This window comes from Mastomys coucha, unplaced genomic scaffold (assembly GCF_008632895.1).
Source record: "Mastomys coucha isolate ucsf_1 unplaced genomic scaffold, UCSF_Mcou_1 pScaffold18, whole genome shotgun sequence".
In the NCBI taxonomy this organism is placed as follows: domain Eukaryota; kingdom Metazoa; phylum Chordata; class Mammalia; order Rodentia; family Muridae; genus Mastomys; species Mastomys coucha.
The window spans coordinates 77,511,821-77,528,467 of NW_022196900.1; the positions used below are offsets into that span (position 1 = coordinate 77,511,821).

General features: G+C 51.9%; 1 protein-coding gene across 4 annotated transcripts in view; it reads left to right on the forward strand.

Annotated features, from left to right (window-relative positions):
• Positions 1-16,647, forward strand: part of Hivep3 (HIVEP zinc finger 3) — a 397,924-nt gene that overhangs the window by 287,340 nt on the left and 93,937 nt on the right. The window contains exon 1 of one of the 4 annotated variants that reach the window (XM_031378482.1): positions 8,665-8,722. The exons of the other annotated variants lie outside the window; for them this stretch is intronic. The gene's annotated coding sequence lies outside the window, so the exon portion shown is untranslated. Of the gene's footprint in view, positions 1-8,664; positions 8,723-16,647 lie in introns of those variants that run through there. 4 annotated transcript variants of the gene reach the window in all.

Sequence of the window (16,647 nt, forward strand, 5' to 3'; positions counted from 1 at the left end):
GTGTGTGTGTGTGTGTGTGTGTGTGTGTGTGTGTGTGTGTATGTGAGCTTGCACACATGCACAACAAGCCGGGAAGGGGGTCAGTGTTTCCCTCCATCTTGCTTGAGAAAGGCTCGTAGCTGGGACTCTCCCATTTCTGCCTCACATCTCAGCACAGGAACACTGACACTACAGAGTCACACCACCACACCTGATTTTATGTTTGTTCAGAGATCTGAACTCTGGCCTTCATGCTTGCACTCCAAGAACTTTATCCAGTGTCAGCTCTCATACCCCTTTCAGCTCTCACAGTCTGCCCTAGATGGGCTATGGTTCTGGATACCCATGAATGTCTTTAAAACCTGAGTTGGGAATCTGGGCATGTGGTGCACGCCTGCAAACCCATACACCAGGGAAGGGGAGACAAAGGGATCAAGAGTTCAAGATCATGCTTAGTTAGCCTGGGATGTATGGAACTTCATTGGTGACACTCCATTTCAAAACACAAAAGCAAGAAAACAACAACAGAAGCAACCCCTCCAAACAAAACAAACAACCACAAACAGGCAGGAGAGGAACCTGGTTTAGGAATTTCATTTATTTCTCCCAAACCTGCAGTTTTCCCAGTAGCCCTACTGAGCTTCAGCTTCTTATACCTGAAGTTTCCACTGTTCATGAGGGCCTTCCCTATATACCACATGGCTTAAATTCAGCTGTTCCAGGAGGCTATGTTAACTGTGTTTTACATGGGTAGCCCATCCCCCACTCCAGCCCTCCTGTCCATTGCCTCTGCTACCACGTTGTCTGGAGTATGTTCATTCTGTCCCTTGATTTCTATCTGTACTTCCTATGGAATAGAAGCCATGTAAGGCCAGGGTTTTTGTTCATGGTTCCCCAGATATTTGCCTGTCTCAGTTGAGCATTGTTATAGAATACATGTATTTGGGGGAAACAGCAGCATCCACGCTCAGGGCAGCCTCTTGTCTTTGCTAAATTCTAATTATGGTCCCTGGCTCATGTGGAAACCAGGGCCTTGAGGATGACGTGAGGGTATGGGTGTGTTGTGCCCAAATCTCTGAAGAGCTGCCCAAGTAGGTTTGAGGTGTATGTTTGATCCCTTAGCACCATACTGAATGCCAGCTTGTGTATGCCTCTTTGCCAGAGAGGCACTACCAGGTGAATAGGGTCACGTCCAAATGTGAGGAGGTGGGGAAGGCTCATTCACAGAGTTATGAGATTCTGTAAGATCCTGGTATCTGGGAGAAGTGAGGCCTCATCATCTGCATGGGCAGGGATCTCTAGAGAAATGTGTGTGTGTGTGTGTGTGTGTGTGTGTGTGTGTGTGTGTGTGTGTGTGTTGTAAGAAGCTGGTTCTCATGGTTCTGGCGGCCAGCAAGTCCCAAGATTTTGGGGGGTCAGTTTCAATCTGAAAGCCAAGAAAAGAACCAATATTTCCTTCTGATCCCAAGCTGAGCCTTGGGAGGTCAGCTGCTACTTCTGTAGGCCAGCAGGAGGGTCTCGTTCCTTGGCTTTTACGTCCTAGGCATGCCCTAGTTGGCTGCATGATCCTCACCTACTTTAGGGGATGCATATGCTTGACTCAGTCTACTGAGTCACAGATTCATTTCATCCAGGGTGTGTCCCTCACAGACACACCCAGAATAATACTTGGCCATCAAAATCTAATGCCAGCCAACCTGGCACAAAATTAAATCTCAGATCTCTTCTCTGCCCTCACTGCTAATTTAAATGTAAAACCTTTAGTATACAATTACATGAACCCCATAATACTTAGAGCGCATTTGCCCCATTGTCTGCACTGATCCTCCTGCCTTCTCCTCAGGTCTTGTTCCTCCTCACAAATAGCCCCCCTCTGTTTCCACGTTTCTATGTATATGTACATGTGTACATACGACTAGATACGTTTTTTTGTTTCACGAGAGAGAAGATATGGCACGTGTGTGCTCCCTCCCCTCATCCTGTCACTACCTCTTATGGTCACACCTTTGCTGGAGGCTACCAGTCCTCCTAATTCCTCATCTCAGGCCCAGACCCAGACATCAAAGGGCTACCTTCCCTCCTAAGATCTCAGCCCTTTCTCTAAGGTACCCAGTTAGGTGCTCCAGGGTGCCTGTGGGACCCTCATCCTCTTGTCAGATTTCCAAGGGTCAATACATCAGAGGCAAGTTACAGGAAATTACCGGGTAGGTGGGGGAGCTTGCTATGAGAGTTTGTTTTCCTGTAGCGTAGCCTATATTGGGAAGAGCCTGGAATCCCCCAGGACTGATGGAGGCTTTGCTTGCTCTCCTAGGCAGTAGGGCAGCATCTGCCACTTCCCACTCTGCCATGGGAAGCACAAGGAAAGAACCTACCAGGTTCCTTTTGTGTTGAGCATCCACTAAGCACCAAGCATTGCCTCTTGTTGGAACTCACAAGATCCAGGGTGGGGGCTGGGGCTGGGGCAGAAATACTTTAGTGGAATCAGAGTTTTGAAAGTGGAGGTTTGAAATCTAGTCTTCAAAACCAGAGGAAACCAGAACACAGGAAGGAGAGAGGAATGTGCTCCCTGAATGGTCAAGGACCATGAAGAACCGCTACAGGGGGAGATACAGGGGGAAACCAAGAAGGGATAAAACAGTACAAGCAAAGACATGGCAGAAAGAGTCATGTGAGCTGCCTTGCCTGGGCCAGGCCCTTCCTGGAGAAGGATGGCTCTTTCCTGGGAAGACCCTGAGGCTGAAGGATGGAAGTCTGAAGATGGCCCTCCTGCCTCAAGAGCCCAAAGGTTTCAGTCGGGTGGAGCAAGACACACATATGCCTTTGTTGTTATTGGACGAGGCTCCTGAAAGTAGCCTGGGAACCAGCCCCACCCCCTCCCATTCTCTCTTCTTCCCTTCCTCCTGTTGTCAGTTATTTTCCACAGTACAAGGTCTTTATGGAACCGGCTGTTACCCACTAGGGAGCAGGATTTGTCTCCCCTTGGTTCCTGCCTACGCCTTGACCCTGACTCTCTACCCTGAGCTGGTCACACAAGCCTTATCTATCACAGTTGGATGAAGGGCACCAGAGCACCATCCCAGAATTCCCTTCTCCTTTCTGCTACTCCAAGACCCCACACATATCTGTTACTGTTCACCTTGTATGAGTGTTTATTCCTGTGACTTATTCCTCATTCTCTCCCTTCCCTAACTGGATGAGCCATGAGGGCAGAGCCTAGGCCATCAGTGTCCACAGAGCTGGAAGTAAGGGAGGGAAGGACTTTCTTAACTGAGCATGCTTTACATGCCAACTTCAGGTCTTGGTACTTAAGATTCACGTTTACCTTTGATTCCATTAGCTCTCACTTAGTCCTAGGAGCCATGTCCTGGGATGTGCCCCCACCTCATTTTACACCTGAAGAAACTGAACTTGGCCCTTGGAACTAAGTAGCAGTAGCATTGGGGTAGGACCTGTGCCTCAGTCTGAGTGAGTCCAGACCCCAGATACTTGCTCTGATGCTGAGCACAAGGCCATGGATAGAAGAACATTTGTTATTGACAATCCAGCCAGTCCCTTGGCTGGGGAAAGCCTGTTCTCAGAGATGCCAGGGGAATGTGGCTTGACTCATCTGATTTCCTGGAAGGGAAGGCCCTGCCTTCTCCACCTGGGCCCCATGGTAGGGAGGGTGAGCCCTGTGGGAGTCCCTTTCAGAAATACATGTGAGAATCCAGAACTGAGGCAGGGCCAAGTGTCAGTAGAAAACGGAGAAGATCCTCCTGCCCTTTGGGAAAATCACTGGCTGGAGGATGTGCCCACTCATGGTGGTTGTTTGCTGGACCGGTCACCTGTAAGGACACAGTGTGACGACCAGCTTTCTCTGCATGCCTGTGATATTCCTGGAACTAAGATGTGCTTGTGAAATGTAGAATCTAAAGTGGAACCCAGTCTATGAGGAAAAGAGTGCATAGGAGGACCAGGCCAGCACAGCTAGTGCTGGACACAGACAGTGCCATCTGGGGACTGGGGATGCCCTTGATGCTACTAGCAACTGTTAAGACATAGGTGAGAAGTTAATACAGGGTTGTGCATGTGAAGTTACTTAGCAGACTCAGAAATCCCTAAAGGTTCAGCGAGGTAAGAAGGCCACGTGGATGAGGACAGGGCACACAGCATGTCTGAGAGGTAAACTGAGGTTTAATTATCAAAGGCACAAGGAAAAGGTGTTTTAGCTAGACAGGGTCTCACTTGATTTTGTTTGAGAGTACCTCATGAGTTCAGATGGATTTAACAGAGTTGCCTGGGCCTGGTATGATGGACTTACTCCCCTTTATTCACACTTAGGCAGAGGTAGAAGCAGAAGGATTTCTGTGAGTTTGAAGCCAACTTGATCTACATAGCAAGTTCCAGGCTACTCAGAGAGACTCAGAAAAAAAAAAAAAGAAAACCAAAAGAACAAACTGAGTGGGGAGTGGGGTGGTGGGGCAAGGACCACGGTGACGTGTTGGCCTGAAGCAAGGCAGCAAGAATGAACAGGAGATGCTGGTTCCCGATTTGCCACGATGGACCCTCATTCATGAATATAAGCATGACAAGGAGGCGAGAATTCTAGATCACAGTGTGAGGACAGATGGTGATTACTGCTATTTACTTAGCCTCTGCTAGATGCTGGGTACCCTCTTTCAGAGATCCGTCATGCTATCTTGTTAAAATGTCACAAAGGCTTTGAGGATGAGGTAATCAATAGCAGTGACACCCCCAGGAACCTGGGTCCACATGGCCTCAAGGCTTTTCCTGTCACCCCACAGCCACAGATTATAGACTGGATCAGGGGGCTGAGGGCTGGCTGGCTACAGAGTGCTCAGCAAGGAGCAGATGCTGGAAGAGAATCCAAAGGACCCCAGAGGTGCTGAGACCTCCAGCTCTCCCCAGGAGAGAGGAGGGAATGCCAAATGCATGCACGAACTCCCTCTCTCTACCCCTTCTCTCTTCCTCCCTCTCTCTCTTTCTCTCTCTCTCACACACATACACACATAGACACAAACACATACACACAAGAACACATACAGAGAGAGAGAGGGAGAGGGAGAGGGAAAGAAGAGAGAGGGAGGGAGGAGCACAGAGAATCTGAGTCCAGAAAAATGATGGCCACAGGGGAAGAGAGGTGGAGAAATGAATGACTGATGGGAAGAAGACATAAACAAAAATAAGTCGGGGACCCTCAGGGCAGTTGCTCACCCCTACCGTGAAGATTCTGCCAAGGACACTGTGGCAGGCCCCACACCTTAGAAACCACAGAGTATTCCAAAAGCCTACCTATCATTTGGTTGTTAGGAGCTGCAAAGGATCCTGCACATAGAGACACAGATCTGATGTCAGCCCTGCCCTGGGCTCTAGGACTGTGGAGTCTCTATGTTGTGATGCTGACTTTGGAACAGGTGTGTGTGTGTGCATGCATGTGTGTGTGTGTGTGTGTGTGTGTGTGTGTGTGTGTGTGTGTGTGTGTCATTTCCATGGAAACTAACATCTAGCGTTCTAGCCTAGAACACCTAGACTGCCATCTTCTTGAATTGTAGCTTTAGAAGGAATGTGGCCTCCTCCTGGCCCCGTGCTGCCTGTCTCCTGCTCCACACTTTCAGCTTGGCAAGCAGAAGCACCAGGAAAGGCATGGTGGGATATCTATTAGCCTATCGGTTTCCATCCGCGGATGGGTGTTCCAGGATACCAGCTTGCATGTTGCATGTTCACAGCATAGGAGAAGCACCTGATTCACATCTCAGGAATGAAATAATGTGGGAAGGACCCTTGGGGGCAAGCACTGGCTTTCTCAAGACCCAGCACTGCTATAGGCAGGGCCTGGACCCAAAGGAAGGAAACGGCACCTGGCACCATCTGCCTACTGTGTTCTATCCAGCCCCTAGGGTGGAGGAGCAGCTGAATTACAGAGAAGAGGCAGACAGAAGCTGGCTTTGAAGCTGGCTTTGACTCATGGCTACCTGTCATCAGACTATGACCCTGAACATGGAAGCCAGAGTCCTAAAGACCTTGTGGTCTCCAGTGAGGAACGATGGCACCACTGGGATAGGGCTGAGTGTCAAGTAGCTTTGGTGTGGGGGGAGCAGGAGAGGGCTTCCTGGCTGACCATCCCAGCCACTGCTGGAAGGGCTCATGTAGCTCAAAGGGTCGAGGGATGAAGTAGAGCCGTAGTTGTTTGTTGAAGGCATGCTTCATCCTCCTCCATTCCTCCTCAGAATGGCCAGTTCAGGACTCTTCACTTTGGTGATATGGAGATATCATTGCCTGATAGAAGCTACAAAGAAGTTAGTTGGTCAAGGGAGAGCAGTAGGGAGAGAAATCCTAGGGTATTGGAGAGTCCACATCAAGGATCATCCGGCAGGAACCTCAGGGCAGCCATTCTACAGCAGTGTGTGTGTGTGCCTTATTTCTGATGCCCGCTCCATACGCTTCAAACACCAGTTGACTCTGGCTCTATCATCAGAGTATCCAGCCTGGCCCTGTTGACAAGCCCCCGCCACCTAATCCCAGTTCCGTCCAGAACCAGAAGCTCTGTGATGATTCTGTGTGTAACTCTTTGCCCCCCTCTGTGATCCATCTTGGTGGACAGACTAACCAAGATAGAGGTGGCCCTGTAAGGCCCAGTCTTAGAGGAGGAGGGTCCATCACAACTGATTGCAGTCAGAGTAACAGATGCAGGTGTACTTGTAGATGCAGGAGTCACTGAGTTCCCTGTGGCAGCATGAGAGCCACTGGTGGAGCTAGGGCAGAGCCAACTCTCAAAAGGGAGGTTGTTGCCCACCCACAGCAGGAGCAATCATTCATTTTCTCCACCTAAAGCTACTTCTACCAGGACACTGAGAACAGGGAAAGGGTGGGATGGGGACAGGGATCTGGATATGGTGGGGCCGACAGCAGGAGAATAGAAGTTACGCTAAGGTCCCCAAGAAGTGAGACCTGATTTACTATGGGGGCCAGCTGAAGCCAGGCTGCTGGGAGTGCAGGTGAGTGTTTGGGGTGAGATGGGATGGGGTTTGGGGGCGCTCACATGCACATGAGAGCATGTGGCCTCATTCGAGCTGGACTTGGGCTGCTGGAAGTTGGGGAGAAGAGAGGACATCCACAGAACTACTAGGAAGCTTGGTAACTGATGGGTAAGCAGGCAGTCGTGGGTGAGCAGGCCTATGGTCAGCTACTGTCACCCCTGCCTTCACTTCCCATAAGCCGGACAGCCATAGTGTTCTCCCTCCAGCTCCTGGGAGTGTGGCAGTCATTAGATAGCTGGGGCTCCCTCTGTTAAAGCTGGTGGTCTGGAAGTGATCAGCTTGCTCTGACCTGGATCAGGAGGCAAAGCATTGGCTCTGGTGGTGCAGTTGTAGGAAGGCACAGAAATACTCTGGGTCAATAGCTCTGTCTACTGTGCTCAGGTGTGTTTGAGATCATGGCCTTGGAGCCAGAGAAAGCTTGGATCCTCTAAGGATTCTTTGGGGGAAAGGCCTGGTCCAAACAGAAACAATGGCGGACCTTTATGATCGAGAGCGTGTGTCTTCTTTATATCCTGGTTGCCCCTGGTCCTCATAACCTCTTGCTGAAGCTGTTCCTGTAGACAAGCTCCCCCTGGAGTCAGCCAAGCCAGGGCAGCCCACAAGCAACACCCTTAGGGTCTGAGCTGCAGCACAGGCACCTGTAGACTGCAGACAGTGCCAAAGTCTCAAGGCCACTGCTTTGTGTTGGCTGGTGGGGACAATTGGGGGACTGCCTCCAATTCATCTCCAATACATTTGCTGTTCCCAACAAGGGCCAAAGTAAGGCACGACTGGTACCAGACACAGAAGAAGCTTCTAGTAAGGTTTGATCATTGGGAAGTCCCTGATGACTTCCACCTCCACCCAGTCAGGAGCCCAGAGTGGTCCTGCCAGGTCCTCTGCTTCCAGCAATCCTTAAAGCTGATTCCCACCCGGGGAATGCAAGTGCTTTCAGGAAACGGCTGGCATTCTGGGAGGAAGACTACGGCTGAGCTCACTTTGGAAAAGGCCATAGACACCCTCCTGGCCCTGTGGATCCAAGGCGTGGCACCCAAGCACAGGGCCCTTGCCGTGGTCACCGGGGCTTCCCTGCCTGTCCTCTTTGGAGATCCTGAGAGGAAATGACAGCGCGGGAGCCAGGGCGGGAGAGGAGGGAGGGGCGGTGCCCACAGTGACAGGGCCTGTCACAGTGGAGGCGGTCTCGCAGACCCTCCCAGTGGCTGCTGGAGCCGGGGATTCCCCAGCCGCAGATCCCCCTCCTCCACCCACCCCAGTTGCCCCGTCCGCCACACGCTGGGCCGCCGGGCTGCTCCATGACCCCTGCCACCCGGGCATCCCGGACCAACCGGTAGCCAGGCTGTGCTCGCCCCAGACAGACAGTGGGGTCCCCGGGTTTGGCAACAGGAAACTCTGGGGAGAGAATGGAAAGAAGTGGGTGGTCCGGCCCCTGCGACTTCCCCTGACATCACTGCCCAAATAAGGAGCTTCCCAGCGGCCGCGGGGCGGCCCAGAGCCGCGCCCGCCCCGCGCCCACCCCGCGCCGCGTGGGCCGCCAAGCGAGCGCCCAGGGCACCGCCGGGCGGAGCCGAGCCGGGCGGAGCCGAGCGCGCGGGCGCTGCCGAGCCGCCGGAGGCCGGGCGCGCAGCCCGGCGCAGCCCAGCGCAGCCAGCCCGGCGCGGCGCAGCCCAGCGCAGCCAGCCCGAGGCGCAGAGCCCAGCCGGCCGCAGGTAAGCACCGAGCATGGAGCACCCCGCATCAATGAGGCTACGGCGGGTGGGCGCGGCGGTCCTAGCTTCCCGGATCCCTTGGGTGCGAGCGGCCCCGGCTCTGCGCCGGTGCACGCGCTCTGCGTTCGCGTTTTCCCAACGCTACTTCTGTCATCATCCTAAGGTGACGAGCGTTCCCGCGTCCGCACACTGCTGCGGTGCGCAGCCCCATTCGCCCTTGGGTGCGCAGACTCCAGGGTCCTGTGCGGATCCTCGCCCCTTCTCAGGGACGCACAGCGGGGTCTACACACCTCTGGGAACTGCTCAGTGGGTTTGGTTGTTCTGGCCACGTTTCCCGGGAGGCCTCCTCAGTTTCAGACTGTCAGAGCACACAGCCTTTGCTCATTGCGCGCTCACTGTTAGAGAGTGAAAGTAGCCCTGCTTTGGTTCTTCCTTACCCCTCACAGAATGGCACCTGGCTCGGGGGGCGGGGGAGGGGGGAACATAGGGGTCTATACCTGCAGTGCTAGGTAGGTTAAGTCTATACCATTGGCAAGGAGATGCGGGGCCTCACAGACTGGTGTTCCCAGAGCCCTGCTCCATGGGCGTTTCTAAGAGCACCAACGCTACCCGCTTGACATGTGCAGGGTGCTTGGGCTTGGGACAGGACTGGTGGTGGCCCCAGGACAGGTGCAGTGGCATCCGCCTCGAGTTCTTACAGGGGTTTCACATAGCTACCATTGCTCACCTATAAGAGTCTAATGAATGTATGGACTGTTTGATGAAGACCACAGTGGAAAGAAAACGGACTCAAGTGACTAGCCCACAGCACTGGCTCACCCAGATCAGAGTGGTCCAAACTTCATTCATCTGTGCTCTTATCATCTAGAAAATGGGGATGAGTGTCCCCCAGGGAGAACTGAGGACCTGTAAGTTATTTTGTGTGTGTGTGACTGTGAAGTTTTGTGCATGTACTGGTTCCAGTGGTTTGAGTGGTTACTGGGCAGGCTTTTGCCATGGCTCTGCTCTGTGACCTAGAACACCGTTTCTGCCCTATCATCCGCACAGAAGCAAGCATTAACAAGTGTCCTTTGTGCTGGCTTGCAGATTTCCCAGTGTGTTCCATGGAATGCTAGCTCTGAAGGCTGTTCCACGAGTAAAGGTTTCCCTGTTTAAGTCTGCAAGTTTCCACAAGATCTTTTTACCCATCTGACCAATCAATCTGTGTTAGCAAATTAAAGGCTCTGAAAAGTCCTGCAATACAATAACCTGTTTAACTTTGTTAAATCCATCATCCCTCTTGTTGGCGGTAGCCCTTTTCAAGTTTTCTGCAGGAAAGCAGCTTCATGGGCTTTTTTCATAGAGCTGATGTCATAGAGCTGATGCGGTGCCGTGCAGTTGCAAACAAACTGACAGCTGAGTTCTAATTGTTCCCTTGGGTGGAGGATGGCCAGGAGCTCAGAGCCACAAGTGGCCTGAGATGGCCCAGTAGTGACCAAGTCTATTTATTGAGTTGTTCCGAGAGGCAGTTAAACTACTATCAAAGCACTGAGAACGGGGACCAGCAGCAGAGTCCCACCCAGTGCTCTCCCATAACTGAACTGCATGCAGACGTGAAGAGATTCTTTTGTGGGACCAACCTTGCTGCTTTATGCAGGCACCTATAGAAGTACATTGGGAAACATATCAATTTACATGATTGATTATTGGATGAACTATTGATCAGGTACCTACTATGCACGGTTTGTTTCTGGGACTCCATGAATCTGGGGTAACCGTGAACTCCATGATGATCAGTCTCTTCCTCACACACACCTGTGTACTGCTTCACACTCAAACAGCCACTTCTATACATAGACCCACTGTAGAAGTAGACCCCCCACCCCCACCCTACCCCTTCTCTCTTTCATATACATGTGTGTGTGCCAGCACACATACACACACACACACACACACACACACACACGATCCTGGCCACTCATCCACACATGCTCACACTCTCTCCTACACGCTCCACACTGTACACTTGTTCACACTCACACAACTGTTTCTGCATGCACCCCACACACACATCCATCCTGTTGTGCTCCAGCCTGTGGCCAAGAGTCACTCATCAGAAAACTCTCTTGCCGTAGGTCCCCATGTCCCAGTGTCCCCAGAGTTGGCAGTACTTGCTCCCCAAGATGCATCCTGAGTGAGTGGGAAACCCTCTCGGGGGTTCTCAGGGTCTCCCACTTTCTTTCACTTCCTGTCCTATTTGCTCATATTGTCTCACTGCTATTTGGTCACATGGAAAGGGGAGTCCCAGCTCTGGGGAGTGCTGTCCTATTTGTTTTAATCAAATGTCTAAACAAAAAAGGACCCTACCTCGAGGCAGAGTGGGCACAGAGGAAAGTGTCCCTATTGGCAAAGATGGCTTTGACCCAGACCAGCATCCTAGGGGATGTATTGAGTGTTTGCCCAGGCTAGGTGGGTCCCAGGCAGCCATCTAGGGATTGCAGCTGGGGAAACTCCACTCCCTTTGTTTCCAGAGCTGGCTCTCTGGTGAGAAGAAAGATGATGAGCATCAGAGGGCACGATGCAGCCACCTGCCTCTGATGCCTGCATAGAAAGGCAGGCAGCCCAGGTGGACAGGGCATCAGAGGGCACGATGCGGCCACCTGCCTCTGATGCCTGCATAGAAAGACAGGCAGCCCAGGGACAGGGCACATTGCGAACAGAAGGAAGAAAAGTGCAGAATTGAGACTTGGGGCTTCAGGAATTCTCAGACTTGACTCTGGTCCTGGACCCTGAGCAATGGATATGGAGGCAAAGTGTCAAGTGTCAGGAAAAACCTACCAGGCAGAGAACCCAAAGGTTAAGGCCCCACCGTAAGAGGACACAGGCAGCTAACCACTGCTCATGGATTCCCAGCCAGCATCCTCTGGGGAAGCTTGCTGCTCCAGCTAAGGCCTAATTACCATCTTGGCTCTGTCACAGAGGCCAAACCATAAGCATCCTGTGCTTGGAGACCAGGCTGGCTCTGCTCTCTCAGAGGACTACCCATCTATCTGACCTGCCCCACCCCAGCCATGTCAAGAGGGTGGCATTCCTGGGGTGCTTCTCTGCCACCCCACTGCAGAGTCCTGTGATCTGTGTGCAGGCGACTAGAGGCGGTTCAGGTGGTCCATCTGGATGGATAGTGGATTGGTTGTGCTGCTTCCATTATTAATAACCATGATGTCATGCATCTGTGCGGCTCTTCATCGGCTGCAGAGCACTCTCTCCTATTATCCCCCTGTGCTCTGTGGGCTGATCTGCCGAAGGAGGGGGGCTTGGGAGGCAAGCGTGGACATCGCCACACACTGTTGCTGCAGCAGACTCACCCCAGCCACCTCATGGGCCTGCGCCTCTGTTTCCTCAGCTGCAAAGCCATTTCTGGAGAACCAACCTCCTGAGGCTCTCAGTGGGGTGAAGTGAGGACTCACAGCACATGTCAAAGACCTAGCACAGAGTAGGCACTTTAGCATCTGCTGGTCCTCATCATCCAGGCAAGGAAGTCAGAGTTAAGCAGGGTTGAGACTATTTCTATGAGCCCAGCCTGCCTATTTTAGGACTTTCAGTAACATTTTAAAATATATTTACTATGTGTGCATGTCCATGAGAAGGTCAGGATATAATTTGCAGAGTCAGTTCTTTCTTTCCACCATGTAGGTTCTGGGGATCAAACTCAGGTCCTCAGGCTTGGCAACTTTGTGCACTGAGCCATCTCACCAGCACACAGTAGGCTTTTTATATGTGCCCTGTTGACTTAATTTGCATATAGTTGCACAGCAAGTTCAGAACAAAGACAAGGTTCAAACCTAGGACAGTGGCCCCAGAGTTCTTTTAAAATCAATGAGAACGATGATCATCATAGTGATTAATGAAACAAGCCCTGCCCTTATGGCTTTGTGGAGATCAACATTGCTGTTGCTTTATTAAGAATCTGTACATTGGAAAGTTTCTGGAGTTCTGAGGCATGGTGCTCTCTGTGAAGCCATGAGCAGATTTCATAAGAAGCATTTGGAGTCTTCCAGAAGAGGGTATAGACGTGAGAAAATGGTCTGAGGAGGTAGAGGGGTAGAGGGGCTGTGGCTGTGATCTGAGGGTCTTTAACTACAGCGTCCTAAATTCTGTCCCCTGTCTGGTTTGGAGATCCTGGTAATGCATCTGGCAACATGGAGCTGGCCCTGGTGCTGCATGGCCAACCAAAGCAGAGAAGCCCAGAGCTCTGATGTCTAGGAGGCCAGATGCACTTTTCTACCTGCTTCCCACTGCTTCCTGTCTCTACTCAGCCCTAGCTGTGGCTTCAGCACACTTGTCTCAGGCCCACAGCAGCCACACAACAGCATACAAGCCGTGGAGTTGCCTAGACCCAAGGACGCACCTCCTGCATCCTCACCAAGGACCTTGACCACATGGCATTCCCTCTCTTGAGCCTCAGCTTCTGGTTCTTCAGGAGGGAGCACTCCCCCTGAGCTGCAGGGTGGGCCGTCATCACTGCTACACCAAAGACAGAAAGAGAAGCAACTTGAAGGGGGAAGGGCTTACTTGAGTTCACAATCCCAGCGGGATGGCAGGAGCTCGCTCACATCAGATCAGGAGGCAGAGAGAAGACTGCTGGAGTTCAGCTCAAGTTCCCTTTCTCTTTTTCCTTCAGACTGGGACTCGGGCCCCAGGGATGGTACCACCCACATTCAGGGTGGGTCTTCCCTCCTCTAGCAATCCTCTCTGGAAACACCTACACACCCAGAGGTGTGTCTTCCAGGTGATTCCAAAGCCAGTCGTGTTGCCAAGAGAGTTCAACCCCAGCCATCAGACAGATTCCAGAGAAACCCTTCCGCCCGCAACCAGCACCAGAACGGTACACCAGGTGTCCCTACGGTTGTCGTGGGGACTTAATGACTGATACTCATAAAACCAAAATCTCATGTGTTTAGCTAGTTCATGAAGGCTTGCTCAAAATGGCAGCCTTGGGAGGTGGGGACATTTCATAACAGGATCCCAGTCTTCAGGTGAGAGATTCATCAGTCTTTCTTACCCACCTCCTCATGTGGCTCTGTCTCTGGTATATGCTGAGGGCCAAAGTGGGTCAGAACCCCCCCACACAGGGTCACTTCCCTTGCTTGATGCCCATCAGTGGCTCAGGGAGTGAGGGAGTCTGGGAGGCCCATGTTTTTAGGCTTGTGCTCATCAACGTCAGCCTGGTCTCCTGGTCCTTAGACTAAAGTCAGGTAGAGCAACAGAGGGTAAAATAAACATCTGGCTTGTGACACTCTCATCTGCAATTCACTAGCTTATTCGCAGGTGGGTTGAGTTCTTCCATGGGCCCAGATCTGACCCAAGCACTAGGAGGAAGTCTGAAAGTCTGTATGAAACATGGTCCTGTTCCTCTCCGAGTCTCAACTTAACCATCTCTAGAATGGGTTCTCACAAGTGACTTAAGTCACAGGACTCTACCTTCTATGGCACTGTCCAGAGCCTCTGACAAGGAGAATGGAGGCTTACCCACTTGGAGGAACGACCCTCTAAGGCTCGCTCTGTCACTCCGTGGGGGATTTGCTGTGCGTTTCTTTTTGTTCACTTGAACTGTGGTTGTGACACCTTATTGTGGAGCACTAGGAAGGCTGGGTGAAGTGGCATGGTCATGTGCTGGCTCCTGGCCACTTCTCTTGCTTTGCATTCTGCCTGGCTCGGAGCCCTGCACCCCTGCAGGCTGTTGTTCTAGGGGAGTAATCTTCATCCATTGCCACCCAGTTCAAGTACCCCAGGCTGGTCCGGGAAGGTAGATGGTCAGATTGGAGCTCAGGTGCATAAGCACCTGTTCTTCAGCGAAAGGCGAACTTGAGCAACTCTGGCTGGTCAAAGCTATTGCTGCTTTGGGGGACTCTTGGAACTTGGGGGGGGGGGGTCCCTAGAGTTCTGAAACCTTCTGGGAAGCTATGAGCAGATTTCACAGAGAGCATTTGGAATCTTCCAGACACCTTGGGCAGAACTTAGGATGTTGAAAGCCATTTCTCGCACCTGCATCCTTTTCTGGAAGATTCCAAATGCAGATTAAGTCAGAGCCAGGCTGCAGAGCAGGATAGTGGACTTGCCCAGAGCTGCTGTGTGTCCTGCCTCTCCCTTCCCCTCTCTGAAGTTCAGTGCCCTCATCTGCAGCCCCCCTACCCCTCCTGCCAACTCCATCCCCTCCCTACCATCTCCTAACCTCCCAGCCCCCCACTCTAGCCGGTTCCTTCTGCCTGAGCAGTCTTCAACTTTTGATGCTGATGCACACCAGGGAAGGGCTCCAGTGCAAGAGAGGATGCCTGTGGGAGTTTCCCAGCTTCTGTTTGGACTTGTTGACTTGGTGAGATAGGTCCTCGATGAGGAGGACACTGTGATCTCTAATTGGCAGAGCTGCTTGGGACAGAAGAGGCTGGAGAAGGGACAGTAATGTCATGGAATTATTATTTTTGTTAAAGAAACTACAAGAAGCCCCAGGTTCCAAAACAGCTTGTCTTTTTTTTTTTTTTCTTTTATATGAATGCAACCAGTATGGTCAGAGGATTGGAGACCTGTGTTCAGGTGACTAAGCTAGAGGCTGGAGGCTGGGGACTGTCAACTCAAACTTAGCAACCCATCATCTGAGGTCCTGTGTCTGCTCAGTGCTTCTAGGTAGTGTCAGGAGCTGTCCTGGACACAGGTGACACTCTGTGCTCTCCTGGGACTTGTTAACCAGGAACAAGGGAACACAGGAAGGTGTAACTTAACAGGTCAAGCAGGGTAAGAGGCCCACAGCAAAACAGCAAACATGAAGGAGGATGCCAGGGGTGGGGCCCAGGGCTCTTCATGTGGGAGGCCAGGAAAGGTAACAGGTGAGCATGGATTTCCAGGGGCATAAACCTGGTCAGGCTAATTCCAGGGGCATTTCCCTTTCCTGTGGGGCACAGAGAGACGTATGGGACATCTTGATGGAGCTGACAGGGATGCCTCCAGAAGGGAGCTCAGACTATGGCCTGTCCTGCTTTGGAAATGGAACATGGAGTCCTCTTCCTGACAACCATTACAGTAGCATTGGTGATTGCAGTCCAGCAGCCACTGGACAGAGCTGTAAGACTGTAAACACTTATCCATGTTCACTGCCTTCTTCAGGCCTCCAGTAAGGCAGAGAGATCCTTGCTACCCTGTGGACATGGAGGCTGGGAGCTGTGGATGAGAAGTGATGAGCTCAATGCTAGGTCACGGTGAGAGGCAGAGTGGACCCCAAGACATAACTTACTGCCTAACTGGGATGTTGCTCCTGCAGGGTGGCTGGAACCCTGCCTTCACCTCTACCTCAGACCACCCTGATTGTTACAAACAGTGGTGCCTATTTCTGCAAAGCAGCAATAATCCCAGAGACAAGGACATGATGACAAAATATCTGGTGGTGCCCTGGACTCCTGACTGGGTCTTGGGGTAGAAAAGGGACATTGGTGGGAAACTGAAATAGGAAGGCGGTCTGCAGCTCAGCTGCTACTCACATCCCAACGTCAGTGTCTTCATTTTGACAAGCACATCATGTTACATAAGATGGGAACTCTAAAGGAAACCGGGTGGAGAATATTGAGGTCGCTTTCAAATAACCACAAATTTCCCCAGTGAAAAGCTGACTTATGACTGAGTGGAGAGCTAGCTCATAAAGCCCTTGTTGCTCAAGTGTTTGGATCAGAGTTTGGACGCCCAGAACCCTAAAATCCAGGCAGGTGTGGGAGGCCTGTCTGCAATCCCAGAACCTGGGTGGTGGAGACAGGGGGTGCCCAAGAGTGAGCTGGCTAGCTAGATTAACCAAAAGGGTGGACCTCAGGTTCAACAAGAAATCTTGACAAAGAGGGAACAAATGTCCAGTGTCGACCTGGCCTGAACACACATGTGCATTCATGTGTGTGCACCTGTTCACA